General features: G+C 49.2%; 1 long non-coding RNA gene across 1 annotated transcript; it reads right to left on the bottom strand.

Annotated features, from left to right (window-relative positions):
* Window positions 1-248: 248 nt before the first annotated feature.
* Window positions 249-25,837, bottom strand: LOC129481761 (uncharacterized). Its single transcript, XR_008657503.1, has 3 exons — window positions 25,662-25,837; window positions 11,173-11,424; window positions 249-539 (listed from the first exon to the last, which is right to left on the bottom strand). It is a non-coding gene; the product is annotated as an uncharacterized lncRNA (long non-coding RNA).
* Window positions 25,838-26,351: the final 514 nt, after the last annotated feature.

Below are 26,351 nucleotides of genomic sequence, written 5' to 3'. Positions count from 1 at the left end.
TGGTGAAACCCCGTCTCTACTAAAAATACAAAAATTAGTTAGGTGTGATGGTGCATGCCTGTAATTCCAGCTACTCGGGAGGCTGAGGCAGGAGAATCGCTTGAACCCAGGAGGTAGAGGTTGCAGTGAGCCGAGATCGCGCCATTGCACTCCAGCCTGGGCGACAAGAGTAAGACTGTCTCAAAAACAAAAACAAAACCAGAAAAAAACACAATCAGATTAGAAAGCCCACACCCTCTAAGTCAGAATGTGAAATGGTAAGGCCAATAAGATTTATTTTTCAAATCTTCCCAAGGCTTCTAGGGCCCAGCAGACCGGTTTGCAAACCAGTCTTCTAAAGCAATCTTCTTTCTATTATTAAGAAGGAGCCCATGACACAGAGGTGTTAAGTTCAAGGTCTCTTGGGTCAGCTTTTGGATCCATTGTTCCAAAGGGACAGGTTCTTAGGGGGCTGGCATTTTCTTGGAGTGAAGCAGGAGCTGCTGCAGGGGCTAAGAAAGCAGGAAGGAGCTCTTTGCTGCATTCCAGAGCAGATCTGGCTGTGAACAAACGAGAAAGAGCTTTAGTGTAAGCCGGGCTGAATGGATAATTAAACAGATAGCAAAATGGAATGCAGTTGCACACACCTCCCGGGAGCTGGCTGGGGGGAGATAATATGCCTTCCTGTCGTCAGAAGGCACAGGAGGAAAAACAACTGGGCCTGGCCGTTGGCCATTTAACAATATTGCTTTTGTAAACAAGTTGAAAAATCCAATAACTGTAAAACTTACGGCATGTCCTTAAAAGCCTGTTGCTGTTTTCCGTATAAATGGATGAGCGTTTCCGACTGAAGGTGCTCTAATTAAACAGTCTGCATCCCCAGGGACTGCGAGGTCATCCTAGGGATGGAGGATCTGATCCCTCCTCTTGGCCTCAGGACCACAGGTGGGGGTGGCGAGCTCGGGGTGCACCCAGGCAGTGTTTTGTTAGTCACTGTGCTGGATTGTAGCTGAACAGCTCTCTTCCTTCCTGCTGTCTACAAGGACTCCAAAGAGCAATCCAGCACAAACTCAAAGAAACAAACTCTTACGATAGAAGCACGGCAGTGAGTGCCCACCAAAGAGGCAGCCCTTCAGGCTGGGAAGAGAGAGAAGTCTGGATCCGTTCATCAGAAAACACTTTGGTGGTGCAAGCAACAGAAAGGTAGAAAGTCTAGTTCTAGGCCTAGAGGAGCTCACAGTCCTGATGGGAAGAGAATGCACTCACACATGCACACTCACGCACACTCTCACACATACACACTCACACATGCATTCACACACATGCTCACACGTACTCACACTTATGCACAGGCTCACAAACTCACATGCACACTCATGCACATGCTCACACATGCTCACACTTGCACACATGCACAGGCTCACATACACACATGCACGCTCATGTACATGCTCACACATGCATATGCTCACATGCTCACACACTCACACATGCACACTCATGCACACGCTCGCACATGCTCACACTTGCACACATGCACAGGCCCACATACTCACACACATGCACACTCATGTACATGCTCACACATGCATATGCTCACATGCTCACACACTCACACATGCACACTCATGCACACACATGCTCACACATGCGCACACACATGCACTCACACTCATACACATAGTCACACACTCACATGCACACTCGTGTACATGGTCACATACATGGTCACACACACTCATGCAGGCACACACACATGCTCACATACAGTCACACACACTCACAGGATCACACACACTCCCATTCACACACACTCATGTTCACTCACACACACTCATGCTCACACACACACTCACACTCATACACACACACATCCTAAAAAGGGAATCAAGGGGAAGGAGCCCAGCATTGGTAAGTGGAACAGATAGGTGGTGGTGGGCAGGGGGCAGTGCTCTGGAGCTGGGGGTCTTCGTACAGGAATCACAGAAACTCAGGGCTAGGTGGGATTCCAAAGGCCACTTGGTGCAAAAGTCAGCTCTCACTTTCTTCCTCCCCTTTTCTCATCTACGTGGAGCACGGCCACACTTCACAGGTAATGGGCACAGTCCTCTGCAAGACTGTCCTCACTCCAGACATCAGCTGCAAGCTCATGGGTTCCCCACGCCACCTGCACTGTAACCAGTTGGCTACAAATTTAGGAGTTCCCATGATCACCCTCAGGTTTGATAATTTGCTAGGAAGACTCATAGGACTCAGAAAGGCACTATATTTAAGATTATAATTTTTTAAATTGTAGTAACATACATATAGCATAAAATTTACCATCTTAGCCATTTTTAGGCGTGAGTTCAGCAGTGCTAAGCACACTTGCATTGTTGTGCAGCCAATCTTGGGAATGCTTTTCACCTTCCAAAACCGAAACTCTGTGCCCATCAAACAACCATTCCCCATCCCTCCTTCCAGCTCCTGGCAACCACCCTGGAATAGTTTCAGTGTCCACAAATTTGACCCCCTAGATGCCTTGTATAAGTGGAATCCTACAGCATTTGTCTTTTTGGCCATTATAGTTTTATTATAGCAGAAGGTTACAAATCAGAGCCAACTAGAGAGAGAGAGAGACATGTATGCAAGGTAAGGGTGGATTTCAAATGCAAAGCTCCCACCACCCTCAGGGACACATCACCCTCTCAGCTTTGAATGTGACCAACTCAGAGGACTGCCAACCAGGGCAGCTCACCCAAGCTTCAGTGTCCAGAGTTTTTATTGGAGTTTCATATAGCCATCATTGATGGAATTATTGCCCACGTGATGGAATTCAGTCTCCAGCCCACCTCTCCTCCCCAGAGGTCAGACTGATGTACTATGACTCAAAGCCCCAGCTCTCTAATGCCATGACTGCTTTTCCTGACATAGACAGTCCTTATCCTGAATTATCTCATTAGTGTAAATGATGGAGGGGCCCACCGAGAGTCACCTCATCAGCAGAAGCTACTAAATGTGGTCTAAGAGGCTCACAGTGAATAGAAACAATAGGGCCCTATAACCCTCAAGGGGGGATCAGGGATGTTTTTCTAACAGCTCATAGGCCCTACTGCCTTGGTTGAAGGGTGACCCCCAAATATATTCCCACATCCAGGAACCTGTAAATGTGAGTTTATTTGGAACAAAATGTCTTTTCAGATGTAATTAAGTTGAGGATCATGCACACACTCACACATACTCACACTCGCACACATGCACAGGCTGACATGCTCACACACACACATGCACTCATGTACATGCTCGCACATGCTCACACTCACACATGCACAGGCTCACACATTCACACATTCACACATGCACACTCATGCACACGCTTACACTCACAAACACGCACAGGCTCACATGCTCACGCCATGGGAAGACAGAGGCAGAGACAGGAGTGATGCTGCCAAAAGCCAAGATGCCCAGGCCACCAGAAGCTGGAGGAGTGAAGGAAGGATTCTCCCCCAGAGCCTTCAGAGGGATCCCAGTCCTGCTGGCCTTGATTTGGGGCTTCTGGCCTCCGAACTGTGAGGGAATTGATTTATGTTGCCTTAAGCCACCCAGTTTGTGGTGATTTGTTACAGCAGCCACAGGAAATGAACACAGAGAGCCTAAATGATACCCCACACACGCCATGGCCTTCCCTCAAGACAGACCGAAAGAGGGACTAAAGGGACACTGAGGCAGGCACCCAGGCAGAAGAGACGTGAGAGGCTGGGGCAGATGGTGGCAGCATGGCCCACAGGCTTCTCCATCTTCTCAATGGCAGGAGAAGCCCCGGCCTCTGTTGCCCACTCTCCTCTGCACAGCCATCCACTGCGGGAAGAGCTCCATTCTGGTTAGTGAAAGCTATTCATGGTAAACCTGCTTCCTTTGCCAGTGACGAGTCAAGGGGTGGGCATGTGTCCTGGCCAGTAAAATGTGAGAGGAAAGATTTCCTGGTTTTTACAAAAGTGTGTCGGGGAGGAGACAGTTCCTTCTCTCCTGGACTTGTCAGGGTGGATGGAGCCACAGCAGCCACCTTGTGACCATGAGGGCAGAAAGCTGGCTCACTGAGGAGGGCCGAGGGCAAAACAGGAAAGAACCTGACTTCCTGATAATATTGTCCAGCCCCTGATTCACCAGTCCCGCCCCCTGGACTTCTTGTAGTGGTGATAATTAATTCCTTCTTTTGGGGCCTTTTGGGTCAGACTTTTCTGCTACTTGTGGCCAAAGCACTTTTACTCAATGGTTTTCAAACATTTTTAATAAAATCTCACTGTGAAAATATTTTACACTGGAATCCAGATCCATACAGAGAACTGAAACAAATAATTCACAAAATAGTATGTACAACACATTCGGATATTTTCTATCCTTTTTTTTTTCCTTTTTTTAGTTACTGGTCACAACCTAGCATTTATTGATTGATTTCCTGATCCATCAGTGGTCATGACACACAGCTTGAAAAGCACTATCTGACAAAAAGAAAAAAGAAATATTTACAGGGAGAGAGAAAAGTAAGTTGCCCCAGTGGAGGCAAAATCATACAGATCCTGCCCCAGACACCAAGATGGTGTCTTGGGGCACTGGTTGGGCACAAAGAAAGACAGGAGTGGAGAGGGACACGGCGGGTGAGTCAGAGAAACAGGGAGACAGAGATGGAGGAAGAGCCCCGCTCAGCCGCAGCTGCACACCCACAGATGTTGACATGGTCCCCCGAGAAGGGCAGAGTGGGAGGCAGGCAGAATCAAGTGGAAAACACAGAAGCCCAGGGTTGGGAAGGAAGAGACAAAGAGATACAGGAAATTAAAAACGAGATGCAGAGACAGAAGTGCAAGCAAGCTGGAAAGTGGAGATTCTAAGACCGAGACCCAAAGGAGACACATCCTAGACTAAACCAGAGCATGAGGGGCCTGTGCACGGGCCGGAGTCTTAGTGACCAGAGTCCAGCTGCAGGGCTGGGCTCAGCCACTGATGAGCCTGTGGCCTTGGTCAAGTCACTTCACCTTTCAGCCTCTGCTTCCTTCTCTGGGAAACCCAGCTGGCAGTCCCTCCTTCGCACGGGTGTGGAGAAAGTCAGGCTGCAATGAGAGCACCAGGACTTGACGGTCTCTAAAGGATGGACGGATGTCCGTCCGGAACGGCGGTCCACACAGACCCCCGCCCTTGGCCGGACAGAGAGCCTTTCGCTGCCACCCACCCACGGCGTCCCCAGTGTCCCTCTCCCGACAGTCCCCTCCCCCGCTTCTCTGCCCAAAGTAGGGAAACCCATTTCCCTGGGAACAGCTGTGTTTCCTCAACAAACAAATGTTCCCTTAAAACGTTTTTGAGGAAGAGCGGATGGTAATGAGCGAACATCTGGCCGAGCAGCACACTTTCGTTTTTGGCAGCTCCGGAGCCCGCCAAGTGACTATTCCCTAATGTTCACCACATCCCAGCCCCTGCTATTCCCAATCAGGCTTGTACCACTACGCCTCAATTAAGAGCAGATGTGGGGCTGAGCGAACGAGGAGGAAAAAATACCCTTCCCCAGCGTCCCTCTGCGCTGCTCAAAATCCAAGGAAGTGGTCTGAGAACTCGCAGCGGCTCCAGCTTCTGCCTTTCTAATTCATCCATCCATCCATCCGTCCATCTGTACATCTGTCCGTCAGTCCGTCCGTCCATCCATCCAGCTGCCTCTGCCATGGCCTTTGGGGATACAGATCTGAACAACAAATCGTTTACCCCTGTCTCCTAGACAGACATTCTTCTTCCCTATAATACAGGCATTGGCAAAAAGGCTCTACGAAGGGCCAGATACAAAATATCTGGCTTTGCAGCCCACATGGTCTTTGTCACAACTCTTCAACTCCACTGTTGCAGTGTGAAAGCAGCCATGGACAATACATAAATGGATGAGCATAGCTGTGTTCCAATAAAACCTTACTTACCAAAATGGTGGCAGGCTGGATTTAGCCCATGGGTCTAATTATAATGTCTACTTGGGCAAGAGGAGATATGTGGAAAAGCCTGGCCCAGGGAGGATGTTCCCCTAGTGCAGGAGCCCAGAGCTCTGCCACCAGACCCTGCCTCCAGACCCTGCAGGCCACCCCTCTGCCCCAAAAAGGCTACAACATTTGGCTTCTGCATTTTCATTTGTAAGGTGTCTGCCTCGCCTCCCTGCCCACTTGTCTATCTTCCCTCAGCAATCTGCTGACCCCTGCTATATGACAACATCTGAAGTTGAGGTATTCACATCTTGGGGTATCTGCTTTTACTGTCCCTCACCCACTGCACTGCATGAGCCCTCCTATCTCCTTCCCACCCTACTCTGGTGGACTCAATTGATTGGCCCACCCTGGGAAGACACCGGTGGTGATACCTGACCCAAGTTGGGCTACTCAGAGTCTTTCCCCAGGCTAAGGAATTGGACCAAGTGGGTCAGTTGGGTCTGGAGCTGATTTACACTGGGAACCAAGGGACCACCATCTTCTTCCTGCCTCCTAGACAGAGATGCAGAGAAAAGGGGGCTGTAGACAGTGCAAAACTGCTTTTGTCTGAATATTTGCCTGTCCCCTAAATTTATGTGTTGAAACCCTCACCTGCAAAGTGATGGTATTAGGAGGTGGGGCCTGTGGCTAGATCATGAGGGTGGAGCCTTTATAAATGGGATTAGTGCCCTTATAAAGAGACCTCAGAAAGGCCCTTGCTCCTTTCATCATGTGAGGATACAGTAAGAAGGTGCCATCTCTGAATCAGAAAGCAGGCCATCATCACCAGGTACAGAATCTGCCAGCAGCTTGGTCTTGGACTTCTCAGCCTCTGGAACCATGAGAAATAGATCTCTGTTGCTTATAAGCCATCCAGTTTATGGCAGTTTGTTATAGCAGCCCCAAGGTTCTAAGATAGGAATGAAATAACCCATGTGGAGAGAGGCTGCCTGGCATCCTAATGCCCTTTCAGACTGTCCCCATCCTGTCCTGAGCCCTGCCTACATTCTGGCCCTGTGTTCCCCAAAGCCCTCTGGATCCTTCTTAAAGAGTCTGCTTTTCTGTTTATACTGGGGGCCGGGCGTGGTGGCTCACGCTCGTAATCCCAGCACTTTGGGAGGCCGAGGCGGGTGGATCATGAGGTCAGGAGATCGAGACCATGGTGAAACCCCGTCTCTACTAAAAATACAAAAAATTAGCCGGGCCTGGTGGCGGGCGCCTGTAGTCCCAGCTACTCGGAGAGGCTGAGGCAGGAGAATGGTGTGAACCCGGGAGGCGGAGCTTGCAGTGAGACGAGATTGTGCCACTGCACTTCAGCCTGGGTGACAGAGCGAGACTCTGTCTCAAAAAAAAAGAACTGTTTACTGTTTATACTGGGTTAAGTTGGTGCTTGCTTCAATTAACCAAGCAAGGCATTCTGAACCACTTTCTGCCTCTGCACTCCATTCATACAATTAATTGGCTTTTGTGCCAGGGCTTGCCCTGCAGTAGATACCTATGCAAGTAAGATATGTCCTTGCCCTCCAGCAGCAGATAGGTAACAAAATAGGGGAGTTGGACTTCCGTATTCCTCACTCTTGCACAACCCACAATGTACTGATAAGGAGTGCACAAACTGCCAAGGAGGAAGGGGTATGAAGTAGGAGGTAGGGGAAATCTGAGAGCCTTGGCAGAGGAGGGACCATTTGCAGGCCTTGGAGAGTGAGTTGACTTTGGGCAGAAAAATAAAGGGGAGGGGGCGGTGCTTGAGTATAGAGCAACGTATTCCAAATTAGATTCATAGAACACTAATCCCAGAAGGGGTTTTGTGGTATCCATCCTCCCCTTCTTTCTTACCCATAGACCTCCGATTCCATCCAACTGATAATGTGCGCCTTAGAAATACTTGTTCTCCCAGGCTCCTTTGTAGCCAGAGTGATCATGTGACATACTTCTGGCCAATGAGATGTAAGCAGAAGTCAGCTGGAGGATGCTTCCAGGATATAAAGGTTCAAACTCACCTTTGCACCTTGTCTTCTCCTTCTTCCTGCCTGGAATGTAGCTGTGGTGCCTGAAAGGGCTGCGGTCATTTTGCAACCATCAGGATGAAAGCAGAGCAGGAAGCTGGAAGGAGTCTGGATTCCGAGTGCCATGTCTGAGCCACCACATCAGCCCTGGACTGCTTATTTCTGTACTGGTTCCTGGCCACTACTGAGGGAGGTGGTTCTCTTATTTGAAACTCAACACATTTCTAACCAATGCAATGTTTAATGATAAAAGAGTTCTAAGGACCAAATCAGTCTGTGTATACCAATTTCCACCGTCAGAGATTCACAAAATAGATTATTACAGGTTCTGAGAAACCTTAACATGAAGATCACTGTCTAACCCAATGTTTCCCAAAATGTCTGTTCACCAACACCTCAACTGCCAGGATGCCAATGGGCATGCCATGGAACACACTTCGGGAAACAAGCTATAGAGAAAGGAGTATGGGCTTCTGAGTCAAGAAAGATCTGGGTTATAATGCTGTGTGGCTTCAGGCATCTCACATAACCTCTCTGAGCCTGAGGTTCCTACTCCATAAAATGAGGGAGGGACATTACAGGTTACAGGTAATCCAGGTAAAGCGCTGGGCACTGTCTGTGGCTCCTAGTCAGTCGTCAACGATTCTTGTTAGCTGCTAGGATCACGTTTTGGAAGGAAGATAGCATCAGAGACAGAAGACCCTGGTTTGAGTGATGGTTTGCCATTTCCTTTCTCTGTGACCCTGGGCCAGTGACTGCACTTCCCCGAACCTCCGTGTTCTGAATGGCAGAGGAGGAATTACAATGTCTACTTGGGCAAGAGGAGATGTGTGGAAAAGCCTGGCCCAGGGAGGACATTCCCCTAGTGCAGGAGCCCAGAGCTCTGCCACCAGACCCTGCCTCCAGTCCCAGGGGCAGGCCACCCCTCTGCCCCAAAAAGGCTACAACATTTGGCTTCTGCATTTTCATTTGTAAGGCGTCTGCCTCGCCTCCCTGCCCACTTGTCTATCTTCCTTCAGGGATCTCCACTGAACCCTCCTGGTTGCTCCCCAGTGCAGAGCCTCCACTTCAGCCAGCCCTGTCTCCTCATCACTCACACCTGCAGTGCCCAGTGCAGCCTCCCAGCCTTGGCTCAGGCCAGGGTCCCCTCCAGCCCTCCCAGGCAGCCACGTTGCGAGGCTCAAACAAAAGCACAGGTGCGTGGCCTGAAGACCCAGACTGCATGTTCACACTGTGTGCAAGGCCTTGGGGAAATGGCTTCCCCTCTGAGCCTCAGTTTCCTCCTCTATAAAAGGAAGGGGTTGCAGCAAATGGAATTGAAAGTGAAGATGATAAGACTTGCTTCACAGGGTTGTGAGGAAGAGTAAATGAGGAAAAAAAGCATATCTATACGTGCATTGATGATAACATATAATATTCGTTGGTTATTATTAGTTACATTTTATTTTCTCAGCCTTACTTTTGAGGCCTTTCGTTCTCCTTAGTTATCCTCTCCCCTCTTCAGAGTGAGCTTGACTTTTTATTTGACATGTGCTGAGTGTTAACTGTGTGCTGGGTACCCTGTTTGTATTATCTTATTTCATCTTCCCCCAAATTCTATGAGGTAAATCCTCTTTTTATTCCTATGTTCCAGTTAGCGAAACAAGCTCAGAGAGGCTAAGTCATTGGCTTGGGTCAGATGGCATATATATATATATAGCAGATCTGAGGCTCGAATCTAGGTATTCTGGTGTTAAAGCTTATGCTTCTAACTACAGCGCTATCCTGCTTCCCTACTGGCTGTCAAAACCTGTCTATCAATCCTGACTCCAGGCAAATGAGGCAGATACTAACTTGCTCATCTGTCTCAGGAACAGATCTCATGCCATATTAGTCATTGACATGTTAGCGTGAACTGAAACACACTTTCTGAAGTTCTTTTCTGACTCATCTCAGGCAGAGGTCCCTGCTACCTCCTTTGTGTCCCCAAAGCTCATGTAATTCCCCAGCATAGCCTTGCCATGCTGCATTGGAATGATACTTGTCTGTCCCTCTGAACTGAATTTGTGGATTGGTCAAGGATTATATGTATTCATCTCAGTGTCCCCAGTGACCAACACAGCACCTGCCACTAAGCAGACACCCAATTAAATCTGATGAATGAACAAATGAAGTGAGTTAATCATACCTCCTAATGAAAGCCATATGCATAAATGAACCTTGAGGCAGTTTTCATTTTAGTGAAATGACAGTGATACGTACTTACAGTCAGGGCTGGTTCTACCAGGAAGGGGCTATAAATTAGGGAGCCCCCAAAGTTCCCTTCTATTCCCAGAAACGCTCCCTCACCTCATTGCTGCTCACTGTTCTAGCTTTCCTTTCACTGTGGGCAGACTTTCCTTCCCCTGGAAAGCCCTCTCCCTTCCTTTAAACGTCTGTTCAAGTCCTACCTCCTTCCAGAAGTCCTCCACCCAAATCCTGATCCATCCCCCTTGTCTCTGAACTCCTGGGTTCGATTGCAGCTCATTTTGTAGCCAGATACTAACAGAAACCAACCATATATTAAACAGGGAACACATTGGAAGGCGGTTGAGCAGCGCTCAGAGCTGACGTGAAGGCGGGAGACCCAGGCATAGGAAATGCACAGGGTAAGGGAAGCCAGGCATTCCGTCCCCAGCTGGATCCACACTGCAGGGTTTACCTGGTGAGGTGGCCACCACTGGCCCTGGGCCTTGCTGCGAGGATGAGCACAGAACTGCCCTTACTTCTTCTCATCACTCACTTATAATCCACTTCCAGCTTGGAAGAAGCAAAGGGGCCAAGCTTAGATCAGATGTCCACGTCCTCAGCGCAGCAAAGTGGGGCTATGTTCCGTACTGGGCCACACACCAGGGTGTGTTGCACAAACGCAGCAAGGGCTTGGGGCCGCTGCAGTCCATCCCTCTGGCTGCCCAGCCTTCATGCCCATCCCTCTCCTGTTCTCATGGTTTGCCAGGGCATGAGAAGTGAGCACAAGCAAGAAAGAGCTTTTTAGGAGGCAAACTCAGCAAGGCTTGCAGATGAATTGGATATGGGATGAGGGGAAGTACTAAAGCCACCTCCTGGGTTTCTGGCCTGCAGAGCTAAGGGGATGGAGATGTCATCAGAGGTGAGACCACTCAAAGAGGACTTAGTGTTGGAAACAGGTCAATAGCTCACTCTCCGTACACCCCCTCCAAAGCTCCCAGACTCACCTCTTCACCCAGAGCAGTTTCTCCTGGCTCTGCTCCATGCTGTCCTCTGGCCACACCTCTTTACCAGGCCACTATTTCCCATTTTAGGTTCCCTCTTCCTCAGCAAGCTCTCTCTAGCCTCAGCCATTAGTGCTTTTTCTTTCCTTAGCAATATATAGCCTGTAATCCCAGCACTTTGGGAGGCTAGGGCAGGCAGATCACTTGAGTCCAGGAGTTCAAGACCAGCAAGGGCAACGTGGCGAAATCCCATCTCTACAACAACAACAACAAAAAATTAGCCAGGCATGCTGCCGTGAGCCTGTAGTCCCAGCTACTTGGTGAGGCTGAGGTAGGAGGATCGCTTGAGCCTGGGAGGTCAAGGCTGCAGTAAGCCAAGATTGCACCACTGCATTCCAGCCTGGGTGACAGAGCGAGACCATGTACCAAACAAACAAGCAAACAAAAAACAATACATATAGGCCGGACCAGTGGCTCACACCTGTAATTCCAGAGCTTTGGGAGGCTGAGGTGGGAGGATTGCTTAAAGGCCAGGAGTTGGAGGTTGCAGTGAGTTGCAATCATGCCACTGCACTCCAGCCTGGGCAACCGAGTGATACTGTCTCAAAAAAAAAAAAAGACCAGGCACGGTGGCTCAAGCCTGTAATCCCAGCACTTTGGGAGGCCCAGGCGGGCAGATCACAAGGCCAAGAGTTCGAGAGCAGCCTGGACCTGGACAACATGGTGAAACCCCGTCTCTACTAAAAATACAAAAAGCCAGGCATGGTGGTGCGTGCCTGTAATCCCAGCTACTTGGGAGGCTGAGGGTGGAGAATTGCCTGAACCCTGGAGGTAGAGGTTGCAGTGAGCCGAGATTGTGCCACTGCACTCCAGCCTGGGCAACAGAGCAAGACTCCATCTCAGGGAAAAAAAAAATCCCACATTGTACTTTATTGCTTGTCTACCATGCACCTGGCACTGTGTTGGGGGCTGAACTCACCTCCTACCCATCCTGCTTATGGGCCGGTGAGGCAGGCACGAGCTTGCTCATCACAGGCAGAAACTCAGGTTCAAAGCTTAGAAAGAAACTCACCCAAAGGTTCACAGCCACCCCACAGCAGGGGCTGGACTCAGACTCGCATCTTTGTCCCTTGTCCCAGCACAGCCCACCCCACTTGGGGCTGCCTCTCTACAGGCCCTGGGAAGAGAAGCTTTTTCTAATTGGCTAATTCTGTGGGGAAAGTTGAGGGGGTGTTTGGGGGCAGGTAGGGATTGGCGTGAGAGATGGGTGATGGAGTTTGGCTTCATTCTGGGACCCCCAGGCCAGGCTTCCTTCTGGTGGTGCATCCCCCCCAGGAAGAGAAAGCATGACTCCACTTGGACAAAGCCCTCTCTGAAAGCAGCTGCCCAGGCTACCGGAGCCCGCTGTAGAGAGAGGCGCCTGAACCCCCAGCAGGGCCAGCTCTGGGGGGCAGGGAAAGGGCCCTGCTCTCCCTCTCTCGTCTCCACATCTTAATGCCAGAGCAGCGGCCATAGGGAGAAAGGGGGACTCTGCAACCTGTGCAGCATTGAGGGCCCCTTAGGATGGTCAGAGAGGAGAGGGGAGGACGGGGAGAGGAGACCAGAGAGGGATGGAAATGGTTCCCCACCTCCCTGTCCTGTCTCCTTCCCTCCCTCTTCTTTCCCTTCAGAATGTAGGAGCCCAGGGCCCGCTGCGAGGTCACAGTGCTGAGCCGCACTACCTGGCTCCAGGCTGTGGCAGGGGGCCCGGTGGGGCTGATTTGTGTCGGTGTCCAGTGTGTGTCAGGGGCAGGGGCAGCTGCCAAGCCGTCTTCCCAACTGCAGCTTCCCCCAGAGCCCCCACCTGCCCTGAGAGGCCTGATGGTTCCCTCAGGACACTGAGGAGCCTGAAGACTCAGCTGCTACCTTGATACGAAGCTCTCCCAGCCCACAGCATCACAATGTGTTCTCTGTAAGTTATGTTTTAAGATAAGACCTTCCATTTGGACTCAGTGATGTGCATTAAGCACAAAGCAGCTGCCAGGCTCCCTGCACACACCCATTTGTGGAGTCTCCCAAGAAGGCCAGGGCTGGCGAAGGATTTTCCCTTGCAAAGGAGGACTCTGCACCTGGAGCCATGAGGCCAGGCCCCAGGGGCACTGTGCTGGGCCAGGTGTCACTTGGCACCTTTGCTCTCCCCCGAGGTTCAGAACTGCTTTTCCCAGAACCCCCTTCTCTGTAGGGTTCAAGTTGGCAAGATCTGCAAGGTGGAAGTGAAGTGCAGGGCTTGGGGCCAGGCCAGGGACACGCAGAGAGGAGTCCCGGGGCCCTGGCTTGTCCCCGCCCCAGCAACAAACAGCTCCTGTTTCTGACTCCTGACCCTACCACCCATCAGCAACCCCCAGACCACCACCAGGTGCCTCCACAGGGTCTCGGTCTTCCAGGCCTCCTCACGAGCTCTGCCTCCACAGCTCCAAAGGCCAGGGCCTGAAACCCAGAGGCCCAGGGAATGAGCGGCCGAGCTGGGGTACGGCGCAGGCAGGTCGTGGGGTGTAGTGGCCACAACACAGACAGACAAATCCCAGCCCCATCCCTTACCTGCCTGTAAGAGCTCAGCGGGGTCACAGCTCCCCATGGAGCCTCAGTTTCCCCATCTGAAAAATGCGGGTAATAGTCTCTGTCTACAGAGTGGATGTGAGGGTTTGAGATCACGTCCCAAAGCACCTGACCGTGGAAGGTACCCCACTCAGTGGCACACTTCACAATGACCTCCTGTCATAGAAACACTCATGTTACCTGTTTTCTAGAATATATGCACTTTGCACATGAATGTACATTTAAAAAATAATAATGAAGAAAAATGAAACGAACTCCAAGTCTCTGCTGAGCCCCAAGCCCAGCTCCCTGAAAGCCTGGTCCCTCTCAGAGGAACACATTGAGTTCCTACAGCTGGTCTGAAACCTTCTTTACACTTGGGTCTAAGAAGTGTCCCAGTCCTTCAGTTTTCTAAATCAAGCTCACCTGTATCCCCATGCCTTCCATCGTACCCCCTTTAAAAGGGCCAATTTCTTTCTTCTTCTTCTTTTTTTTTTTTGGAGACAGGTCTCATTCTGTCGCCCAGGCTGGACTGCAGTGGCACAATCTTGGCTCACTGCAACCTCCACCTCCCAGTTTCAAGCGATTCTCCTGCCTCAGCCTCCCGAGTAGCTGGGATTGCAGGCGCCCACCACCACACCGGGCTAATTTTTGTATTTTTAGTAGAGAGGAGGTTTCACCATGTTGGCCAGGCTGATCTCGAACTCCTGACCTCAAGTGATCTGCCCACCTCAGCCTCCCAAAGTGCTAAGATTACAGGCGTGAGCCACCGCGCCCGGCCCACAAGGACCAATTTCTAGAGCATATCTGCAGCACTCTATATTCCCACCCCTTTTTCAATCCTACAAGAAGTTGCTCATGGACACGGTGTCCCAGGACATGAGGCAGAGCCGGGCCCGCAGCCCAGGCTGTGACATTGACATTGATGCTGCCCCTTCCTCTGCAAATGTCTGCTACAGGACCTCTGGCCCCTGCTGCATGGAGCCAGCTACTGATATGTTCCAGTCCGCTGGATGTGCCCAGAGCCACCAAAGACCCTTGTCCAGTACCCTGACCCCCACCACCAGCCCAACAAGGCCCTGCCTGCACTGGGGAGCAGGCACAGGACCCCATCTCAGGAACTCACAACCTCCTCATCTCCTCTCCCAGCAGAGTATCCAGAGCCACTATCCTCTTCCAGGTACTTTGTCACCCTCTCCCTGATCCTGAGGGCACCCTATCCCCCAGGCCTGCTCCCACCCCAGGAAAAGCCAGATCCACCCCAAGATGACCAAATCTGGTGGCAGCCCCCAAAACACAAACACTGTTACTCTTGCTCACCCCTCACCCACCTCTGCCCCACCCTAGCACTCAAAGGCTTAGATTTCCCTCTCCAAAAAGAGGGGCTGAGATGCTGCTTTCATTTTCCTCTATCACAAAACTAAACTATGATCTTAAATATCTTTTTCAACAATTCACTTTGTAACCTGCACGCTCAGGCCCCTGGGGCCCAGCTGCCTGCCCAAGATCCTGGAATTCCAGAGAAAGAGCTGCTGCCCTGCTAGCTGGCCACCAAGTGCCCAGCCCCCAAAGGTGGACTTAGCTCCCCTCTCAGATCGGACTCACTCTCTGTGATTTGTTAATGGTGACACTAACATGAGTTTGCATTCATCGCCCTGACAAGGGTCATGTCCAAAGTGGAATGGGTGGGAATAAACCATTCAAAAATCCATTAGGAAGGGAGCCCACCAGTGGCAGAGTGACTGTGTGATTTATCATTCACCCAGGATATCATCTATGCTTGATAGGGTGACCAGATGATGTATTTTCTGAACAGAGACACTTGTGAGCAAGAACGAGGGGTCATTAGTAATTATGCCAGGCAGCAGGTGTAAATCAGGCCTTCCCCAGGTGCCTCAGACATGTGGTCACCCATTAATTGGAAACTGGGACCCATTTTTTTTTTCTCTCATTAGCTCCTGTGAAAGTCCGGGCAAGTTTCATGGTTTCCAATGCAGAAATGAAGAAACTGAAGTTACAAGCAGGGAGGTGATGTGCCCAAGGCCGGGCAGAGGTTAGGGCCCTTCCCGCTGGGCTCCGTCCTCTGCAGCCCTTGTGGCTGGCCCAGCCCCTCATCACACTGGCTCACAGCTTACTTCATGTCCAGAGAACCTACAAGGGGTCTACCCCTCAGGGCAGTTCCCAGCGGCAGGGCCAGAAAGGGATTCTGGAACTCTGGAGGCTGAAGACACAGGTATCTTTATGATCTAGGTGAGGAGAAACCCTGGCCAGAGACAAGGGGTTGGATGAGATGACCTCTGAGGACATCTACAGCTGTAGAGGAGGAACCAGGTGTCAAGGGGTTGGATGAGATGACCTCTGAGGACATCTACAGCTGTAGAGGAGGAACCAGGTGTCAGACCCCACTTGAGGCTTCGTGCTGCATTGTGCCTTCATAACCACAAGAGGGCGCCCTCGCACCAACAAAGAAACATGCCTTGGCACGTTCTCCCAAAGCTAGAGCAAAGGCCCTTTCACTTTTTGTTACCTGTTAAGTTTTAATTATTTTTCATTTTGATATAATGTCATACATGCAGAAAAGTTGCAAGTACAGTACAAGCAATTCTCCCCCTCTCCCCGAACCATTAAGAGTAACTTGCTGAAATCACTCCCCAGGTTCACCAAATTCTTTTTTTTTTTTTTTTTTTTTTTCCAGATGGAGTCTCGCTCTGTCGCCCAGGCTAGAGTGCAATGCCACAATCTCGGCTCACTGCAACCTCCGCCTCCTAGGTTCAAGTAATTCTCCTGCCTCAGCCTCCCAAGTAGCTGGGATTACAGGCGCCCACCACCACACCCAGCTAATTTTTGTATTTTTAGTAGAGACAGGGTTTCACCATGTTGGTCAGGCTGGTCTCAAACTCCTGACCCCAGGTGATCCACCCGCCTCGGCATCCCAAAGTGCTGGGATTACAGGCGTGAGCCACCACGCCTGGCCACCAAATTCTTTAGTACCTGTTTCCCGTAAACAAATCATCTTCTAACTAACCTCGCTATAGCCATCAAAATCAGCAAATAAACAGTGAAGTATCACTGCCACATAATCTCCAGGCGCCGCACTGTTTTGCCATTTTCCCCATGATGTTCTTTGTAGCAAAGAATGCAGGTCAGAATCATGCTTCTCGTAGTTGTCAAGTCCCCAGTCGGCTTCCGTTTACAACAGCTCCTTGGCATTTCCTTGACGTTCCCACCACCGCGCTATTGTGGGATGCCCCTCAGTTTGGGGTTGTCTGATGTTTCTCATGACTAGATTCAGGTCCTGCATCTCTGGCGGGAATTCCGCAGGGCTGTTCTGTGATGCTGTCTCCGTGCTGCAGGCCACAGGTGGGGCAGGGTTTCCATTTGTTCCATTCCTGTTGATGTCCATTCCGATCACTCGATGAGGGTGGCATCTGCCAGACTTCTCCCTGCGACTTATTCTTTCGCTCTTTGTAATTGGTATGTATTTTCATGGGAGGCCCTTTGATACTATGTAACTATCCTGTTCAATTTATTGCTTTATTTATTCATGCGAATATGGACTCATGGTTTCTTATTTTACTCAATGGATTATAACCTGTTACCGACATTACATATTTTGGTGCTGCCAATGGGAGCCCCTTTGGGGTGGTGCCTGTGCCCTTTTGACATGTCCCCATCATTCTGTGAGCACTTCCTTGCCTTCTGGCCCCACAAGATGCTCCACACTCATCTTGCACTTTCTCTGCCCCAGTTCTGAATCAGCCATTTCTCCAGGGAGTCCTGGTCTACAAGGCCTTTCAGAGATCTTCAAGGGAAGCTCAGACCTAGATGCCAAAGTATCCAGAGAGGCGCCTGTGGGACCTCTACACTTGCTGCCCAGGGCTGCCTCAGGACTCTGCTCCTTGTATTCTGGTGCAGTGCCCCTTGGCTGCCCCAGCAATGACTCAGCCAGGCCGAGTGGCAGCTCGTGCTGCAGCTCTGAAAGGCACAGTAACCCTTGGAAGCAACCACATCATGCTGACTCTGCAGACGTATGGAGTGCATGAGCTGTGGGGCCATGGTGGCCTCCGTCTAGATTTCAGAAGATGTCATGTGATAGCCTGAGGGCCTAGATAGAAACCTGCCACAGGGGCAGAGCTGCCACAGCCACCACAGAAAGACTCACTAGTGCAATGCCTACTGGAGCCATGAGGGTGGAGCCACTCCTGAAACCCCAGAATGACAGAGCTACCAGTGTTCATCACATTCCCAGGAGGGCTGCAGGCACAAGACTCCAATCCATAGAGCCGCATTATAGGCCGAGCCCAGCAAAGCATAGGAGTGGGGCTGCCCAAGGCCTTGGGGGCCTAACCCTACTCCAGTATGCTCAGAAGGCGGGACATGGAGTCAAAGATTATTTTCCACTTTAAGATGTAACATGCACCCTGTCGGGTTGTGGACTTACTTGGGACCGGTTACCTCTCTTTTCTTGCCTATTTCTCCCTCTTGGAATGGGAATGTCTGTCCTATGTCTGTCCTACCATTGTATTTTCGAAGCACGTAACTTGTCTAATCTCATAGGTTCACAGCTGGAGAAGAACTTGTTTCAGAATTCATCATGCCTTGAGTTTTACCCATATCTGATTTAGATGAGACTCTGGACTTTTGGGGCTATTGTGATGGAATGAATTTTGTATGTGAGGACATGAATTTTGGAGGCCAGGGGCAGAATTCCGTGGTTTGAATGTGTCCCCCAAATTTCATGTGTTGGAAAGTTAATCCCCAATGCAACAGTGTTAAGAGGTGAGACCTTTAAGAGGTGATTAGGCCGTGAGGGCTCTGTTATCATGAATGGATTAATGTTGTTATCATGGGATTGGGTTTATTATCAGAGGAGCGGTATCCTCATTAAAAAATCAGCTCAGCCCCCTTCCTTCTCTTTCTCAAGTGCTCTCTCACCCATGTGCTGCCTCCCACCATGTTATATCAAGGCAAGAAGCCCCTTACTAGATGCACACCCTTGATTTTAGATCTCCCAGCTTCCAGAACCATGAGTCTTTTTTTTTTTTTTTTTTGAGACGGAGTCTTGCTCTGTCACCCAGGCTGGAGTGCAGTGGTGCAATCTCAGCTCACTGCAAGCTCCGCCTCCAGGGTTCATGCCATTCTCCTGCCTCAGACTCATGAGTAGCTGGGACTACAAGCGCCCGCCACCATGCCCAGCTAAATTTTTTTTGCATTTTTTAGTAGAGATGGGGTTTCACCATGTTAGCCAGGATGGTCTGTATCTCCTGACCTCATGATCTGCCCGCCTCGGCCTCCCAAAGTGCTGGGATTACAGGCGTGAGCCTCCGCGCCCGGTCAATAAATTTTTATTCATTATAAATTACCCAGTCTCAGGTATTCTGTTAAAGCAACAAAACATGGACTCAGACACTGGACCACCCCAGACCCCCACCTCCAAGAACACACCTACCTACGTTATGCTGCTCCACCTAATGGCTCTTGAACCATTGAGAGGAAGAGAGGAAGTGAAAAGGAAGAGCTATTTATATAATTTTTTCATAGGATCCTGTTCTTGTTTCATGATTATAATCTCGTCTGTTAAATTAAGTGTATCCTAAAGGCATCTTCTTACGTATTTTAAGTTTGACTTACAGGTTTCTCTGTACATAGTAAACTGCAGCCTAATTGGATGTGTAAACAGACTGTAACCTACTCTTGTGCCAATCACCAAGTTTTGGCCAATTAAAGATGGCCAACTCTTCAAACCATGTTTATATAAGGCAAATGCCAAGCTGTAACCAATCCAGCTGTTTCTGTACCTCACTTCCGTTTTCTGTACATCACTTTCCTTTTTCTGTCCATAAATCTTCTTTGACCAAAAGACGATGCTGGAGCTTCCCTAAACCTATTCTGGTTCCAGGGCTGCCTGATTTATGAATTGTTCCTTGCTTGATTGAACTCCGTTAAGTTTAATTTGTTGAAGGTTTTTCTCATAGCACGTCTCATCTATTTCTGGGGTAATGACAAATTTTCCTTGTTTATTTTGCAATTTCTTCCCTTGCAGAGTCTTATTCCTCTAAATTGCTTTTTTGTTTGTTTGGTAGATACATAGAGATCTTTCATGTTAGAGGCTCTCTTCAGCTGCCTGTGAATCCTCGGCTGTGGGCTCATGTGTATGATGAGGAACGAGCCAGCTAGCTGGAAGTTGGTTGTCAACTGCCGGTGCCCCTGTAAGGAGGTCTGCCAGGTCACTTAGTTGGGGAGCTCCTAATGTCAGCATCCCTGCCTTTTTGAGGTGCTCAAAATCTTCAGGAAGGACTATTCCAGTCTTCTGCCTGAAAGGAGAAGCCTGGCTGCTAGGGCTTGGGTGGAGAATAGGGGTGGAGGGCTAGGAGGGAGGTGGTGTCAGCACCAACACGATACCCTCACACAATTCTCTAGCAGGTGATATGGGACCTCTGCCCTCAACTTTTGCTGGTACCCATCTGTCAAGAGACCCTCCTATACCCCTTCAAGAAAATAACCCTCCAATCTTTGAGGGGAGTGAGAGATCTAGCTGTAGACATCAATTTAGTTAGAGGTAGAGAGAGAATCTGAGATCTGTCTTTTTCTTAAACAGACTTTCAGTCAGTTCCCTTATTTAGCCCCTCTTCATTTCCACTTCCAGAGGCATCTGGAGCCTCCAGTTTCTGAGCCTTCTAAAAATTCTGAATGTAAGCCTGGTTGACTCTTGCTTTTCCCACTACTGGGTAAGTATTCAATTTTCTTGGGTTTCATTTACAGTGGCCCATCTGCTTTCCATCTTCCAATATTTTGTTGCTGTTGTTTCTTCTGCTTCCCAGTCTTTACTGATATATAGATATATTTTAAGCCACTATTTACTGTTTTTCTAGTGAGTTCTGAGAGGCAGCAAAAGTAGATGTGGTTGTTCAGTCATCTACTTTTCTAGTCCGAAGGACAGACTGACTCTTAAAATTTTTTTTCCTTTTATTTTTACTTGACACATAATAACTGTACATATCTATGGGACACAGAATGATATTTCAATACATACATACAATGTGTAATGATCAAATCAGAGTAATTAGCATATGCATCACTTTAAACATTTAGTCTTTCTTTGTGTTGTGAACATTCAAAATCCTCTCTTCCAGTTTTTTGAAAATATACACTAAATTATTGTGAACTGTATTCACCCTACAGTGCTACAGAACCTTAGAAGGTATTCGTCTCTAATAGTTGTAACATTGTATCCGTTAACCAACCTCTCCTCTACTCTTCCCAGCCTCTAGGAACCACAATTCTATTCTCCACTTCTACCAGCCCATTTTTAAACTCCCACATATGAATGAGAACTTGCAGTATTTATTTTTCCATGCATGACTAATTTCACATAATGTAATGTCCTCCAGGTTAATCCATGTTGCTGCAACCGAGAGGATTCTATTCTTTTGTAGTTCAATATATTCCTTTGTGTGCACGACATTTATCCATTTATCTGTCTATGGACATTTAGGTTGATCCCATGTCTTTGCTATTGCGAAAAGTGCTTCAATCCAGTAAACATGAGGGTGCAGATAACTTTTCAATATAGTGATTTATTTTCCTTTGAATAAATGCCCACTGGTGAGATTGCTGGATCATATGGTAGTTCTATTTGTAGGTTTTTGAGGAAGCTCCATACTGTTCTCCATTGTGGCTTTACTAATTTATATTCCCACCAACCGTGTGTAAGAGTTCCCTTTTCTCCACATCCTTGCCAGTATTCATTATTTTCTGTCTTTTGTTAGCATGATAGCCATCTAACTTGGTGAGGTAGTATCTCATTGTGGTTTTGATTTGCATTTCGCTGAGGAATAGTGATGCTGAGCATATTTTCATATACTTCTTGGCCATTTGCATATCTTCTTTTGAGAAATATCTATGCAGGTTCTCTGATCATTTTAAAATCAGATTGTTTTTTGCCGTTGTGTTGTTTGAGCGCCTTGTATATTTGGTATGTGAGTCCCTTATTGGATGAATTAGTTTGCAAATGTTTTCTCCCATTCTACAGGTTGTCTCTTCACTGTGGATTATTTCCTTTGCTATACAGAAGCTTTTTTGTTTGATATATTCCCTCTTGTCAGTTTTTGTTTTTGTTGCCTGTGCTTTTGAAATCTTACTCATACAGTCTTTGCCTGGACCAATGTCCTAAAGCATTTCTTCTATGTTTTATTCTAGTAGTTTTGTAGTTGTGGGTCTTACCTATAAGTCTTTAATCCATTTTGATTTGATTTTTGTATATGGTGAGATAAGAGTCTAGTTTCCTTCTCCTGCATATGGCTATCCAGTTTTCCCAGCACCATTTATTGAAGAGGGTGTTCTTTCCCCAATGTGTGTTCTTGGTGCCTTTCAGACTGACTTTTTGATTGCCATTTGTGTTCATCCCAGCTCCTCAGCTGGACTGTGAGGCTTTGGCTAGACATCTGGGAGAAACTTGGTACCTCTTTGATGAACAGAGGTGTCCTTTCCACAAAGGATTTGGCCAAGGAGGGTCCTCCCAGCTCAATGCCACCTCCACCAGGAAGGCTTCCCTGACCACACCACCTGGAAACACTTTGTCATTTAATCATTCCTTTAACATGCCACAGATTAAAGTGGCCCTAGCCAGGACATCCATCCCAAAGGCCTGCTGACCTCATCCTGTCCCTGGAGACCCTATAACCATCCCCAGGCTGCTTCTGAGCCCTGTGCAGCCTTCTTCAGGGTCAGGATGGTGCCAAAGAATGGGCTCAGCTTTGGGGCAACTATGACTGCATTAGCTCCCAGTGTGGCTACTCCCTTCTGTGCCTATGGGCAGGCTTCCAACTGCCATGTCCACAAATGTAAGATGGGAATAATTAGTGCTGTTCTTCCCCTGCTCCTGTTTCCAGGTGTTTCTCAGCACCTGAGTGATTGCATGGGGGTCACATGACTCATTCTGGCCAATGGCTTCTGAGCAAAAATGATGTATGTCATTTCTGGGCTGGCTCTTGCAATCACTGATGCAAGGCCCTCCAAGCCTTTTCTCTGCCATGGGGACCAGCCGTGTTTCTGATGGCAGCTGCTCTGCCAGTCTGGGTTGCAGAGTAAGAACAAAGAGGACATGGAACAGAAGTCCCCGCCAGCCTTCAAAAGTCATAAGTGAGAGACAAACCTGGTAGAGGCCATGGAAATGAGAGGTTGCTGGAGCATAACTTAGCTTCCTTCGCTGATATACCTCGTGGAGCTGCAAGGAGTCAGTGGTGACCTATGTGAACCCACACAGGGCTCTGCCTGGCACTACGCAGGTATTCAAGAAATGTTATCTTTTTGGTGGCTCCAGGAGACCTGAGAGGCAGAGACTGTGTGACTCAGGCAGATGTTCCACATCCAGACACAAGAGTCAAAGGTCACTGAGGGGGTCGACAGGGACTCCTCAGGGACAAATAAATACACACTTATTCTGCTCCCAACTCCGGGCTGGGCTTAACCAATGGGCACTGTGCAACTGCCTCTCCGAGGAAGGGAGACTCTCACTGAGTCGATTGATGGGCAGGGGAAAGGCATGTGATGGGAAGAGAGGGTATGTGATGGCACAGGGGAGATTATGGGGATTGCAGGCTTGCCCCATCCCCCAGCAGAAGGGCAGTGGCGGAGACCTGGGTGAGTGGCAGTGCCCTTTCTGGCTTTTTAACACCTGACTGGAGCTCTCAGACAGGGTGTCCCCACCACTCCCTCACCCAATAGGCTGAGCACAGGCACCTGAAATTAGCTCCAGCTTCACCGTTAACTGGCAGTTTGACCCTGGGCCTCAATTTCCTCATCTGTAAAATGAGGATCATACACACGCTTGGCCTGTGTACCCCACAGGAGCCCTGTGAGACTCAAATATGAAAATGGGTATGACAGGCCTTTTAAAACATGGCAGTTCTTTGAGAATGCAAGTTTATTTCAGAGAGTTAAATCTTACCCTTCCCACAGAGCTGAGCAGAGCAGATCATTTTATCCCCATTTCAGAGACAAGGAAACAGAGGCACAGAGGTTAAGTGACTTGCTCAAGGTCCCACAACTGGTGGGTGGCAGAGTTGGGGTCACGATCTGGGTCCTGTGAGTCTGAATCTAGTCTCTACTTCCCCAAGTCATCCCCCTACAAAGACCCCCATGGAAAGAAAATCCCTGTGGATCTGAGTCCACTGGAAAGGACTTCCCCAGCCTTCAGGATCCACTCTTTTGGAAGCAGGTAAGGAGACACGCCCCACAGGTACAGATAGGAGTCCTGCCTGTGGCTAACCTGACGCCCTAGTATTCAGGGAACAGAGTGAAGCCCATGATGGGCCGAGGCTGGAGTTGAACAATATGGAGCAGAAACAGCTCACTGGCTGCACCTTCTCACAGTGTCAGGCTCTTTCTGATCATGAAAGTGGACTTGCCCTCAATTCCATGTGCCGAGGAGCTGGGTGACTCACAGAGCCCTCAATCTGCAGTTGTTAAACATATCAGGCCTCCATCTGCTCCCCAGTCTCAGCCCCTGTGCAGCCACCTGTGACTACACCTTCCTTAGTCAACAAGCAAGTCAATATACTGGGGACATTTGGTGGGTAAAAGCTGTTGAAGATGTTGGGGGGCTGTGTGCTTTTTCTGGCACCAGGATCAAGGTGACTAACGCAGGCATGGGTAATCATGGGAACAACCCCTCCTACTTAGGCAGCCTTGATAGTCTTCAAACATTTTTGTACATATGATCTTGTTGATCTCTGCAAGTATTTTATAAGGTGGGGAAGACAGAAATATTCACCCTGGGGCACAGAGAGGCTTACCTGGGCAGAGACAACAAACAGGTGGAGCTCAAGCCATTCCTCAATTCCTTTGCTAGTGGCAGACATCATTAATCAATCATGCCATTCTTTCCAGTTCATCTGGGATGAGGCCTCAGAACGTCTCAATACAACCCTTTAGGCAGCCACTACCAATCGATTAAGGATTGCTATCCTAGGTGTAGTAGACGTCAACAACCTAATCAGCTGGGTGACCTTGGGCAATTCTTACTGGTCTTCCCAATGGAAAAACAGGAAGATGGACTAGAAGTCCTGTGTTTCTGTGGAATGGCCTGTTGATAAGTCCTGTTTCATACTTCTTTGCTTCTTTCCACACAGTAGTAGCTCAGTATCTTGTTACCTCTTGCATGGAATCCCTTGGTGGTCTCCTTTCTGGGCTCTAGTGCATTGTGGAAACTGTTGCCTGTTTACCCTTCTTAACATTGTCTGCTCAAGAACTTCCACAGGGAGGGGAACATCACATACCAGGGCCTGTCAGGCGGTTGGGGGTAAGGGGAGGTAAAGCATTAGGATAAATTCCTAATGCATGAGGGGCTTAAAACCTAGATGACAGGTTGATGGGTGCAGCAAACCACCACGGCACAAGCATGCCTATATAACAAACCTGCAAGTTCTGCACATGTATCCCAGAATTTAAAGTAAAATAATAATAAAAAAAAGAACTTCCAAAGGCTCTCCCTGCCCTTCCCAAGAGAGTCCCACTGCAGAGTGGCCATGCTCTGGCCCTTCTCCTCATCTCCAAGGAGATGCCAACTTGACAACTCAATGCCAAGACTCCTCTTTACCCATCTCAGCTTTCAGCCAAAGGGCGCATCCGTTTGTTCCTGTGTGTGGCCCACACTATTCCCATCCCACCCCCAGGCCTTTGCCCATGCTGTTCCCTGTGCCTGGGGAGGCCTGCCCTCACCACCATTCCTCGTGTCTGCTTCTCAAAACCTCCTCCATCTTAAAGGCCATCTTAGCCAATGCTACCACCTGCTTGACAACTTCAATGAATTCTCCACAACAGGGGGTGCCCACTGCCTCCTCTAAAATATTAGTGCTTTTTTTTTCTCTTTCCACATGCCTGTTCGTGCCCCTCCTTCAACTTTCTGACTTACTCACCTAGGAAACTCCAGGTGACTCACAGCCAGCACTCTGGGCAACAAACAGGAGACTTGCCTTCCTTTCCAATAGCAGTCATGATGGAGGCATTTCCCCAGACCTACTATGCACAAGATGCCAGGGTGGTGGAGAGGAGCATCTGGCAGGGGCTCTTGGCAGTCACTGGAGTTCTTTCTCCCTAGGGAGGGATGCAGCTATCAGAGGGGTGGCTTTAGTTCTGAAGGGAGATGGGCTTTGCAATGTCTGCACTTCTGAGGGGTATGAGGAGAGGGAAGAGAAAGACTGAGGCCAATGAGGGAACAGAGCTTCTTTCTTCTCTCTAGAAAGCCCACATCTTCCTCCTCTCCAGGAACCGTCACTAACCATGCACTCTTACAGAGAACTTGCTGGAGAGAGTGAGAACCCAGACCCTGCCTTAACCATAGGAACAAAAGTGACAGACACTCACAGGCCTTAGTGCCCGTGCTCAGGCTGTTCCTACTATTGGGGCTGTACTTCTACTCCGTCTCCTCAACCCCTTCTAGGTCTTCCCAGCTCAGTGCCACCTCCTCCAGGAAGGCTTCCCTGACAACCCCACCTGGAAATGGCCTGTGCGCGTGGACTTCCTTAGCCCTTTCACTGAGCCTCTGGTAGAGTATTCAGCCAGTCCCACCTCCCTGTGGTCACTTATGTTCAAGTGACACTGCCATC

Source organism: Symphalangus syndactylus, chromosome 5 (genome assembly GCF_028878055.3).
Source record: "Symphalangus syndactylus isolate Jambi chromosome 5, NHGRI_mSymSyn1-v2.1_pri, whole genome shotgun sequence".
In the NCBI taxonomy this organism is placed as follows: Eukaryota; Metazoa; Chordata; class Mammalia; order Primates; family Hylobatidae; genus Symphalangus; species Symphalangus syndactylus.
Note: the sequence above shows the minus strand (reverse complement) of the source record. Positions and strands in the feature narration are given on the sequence as shown.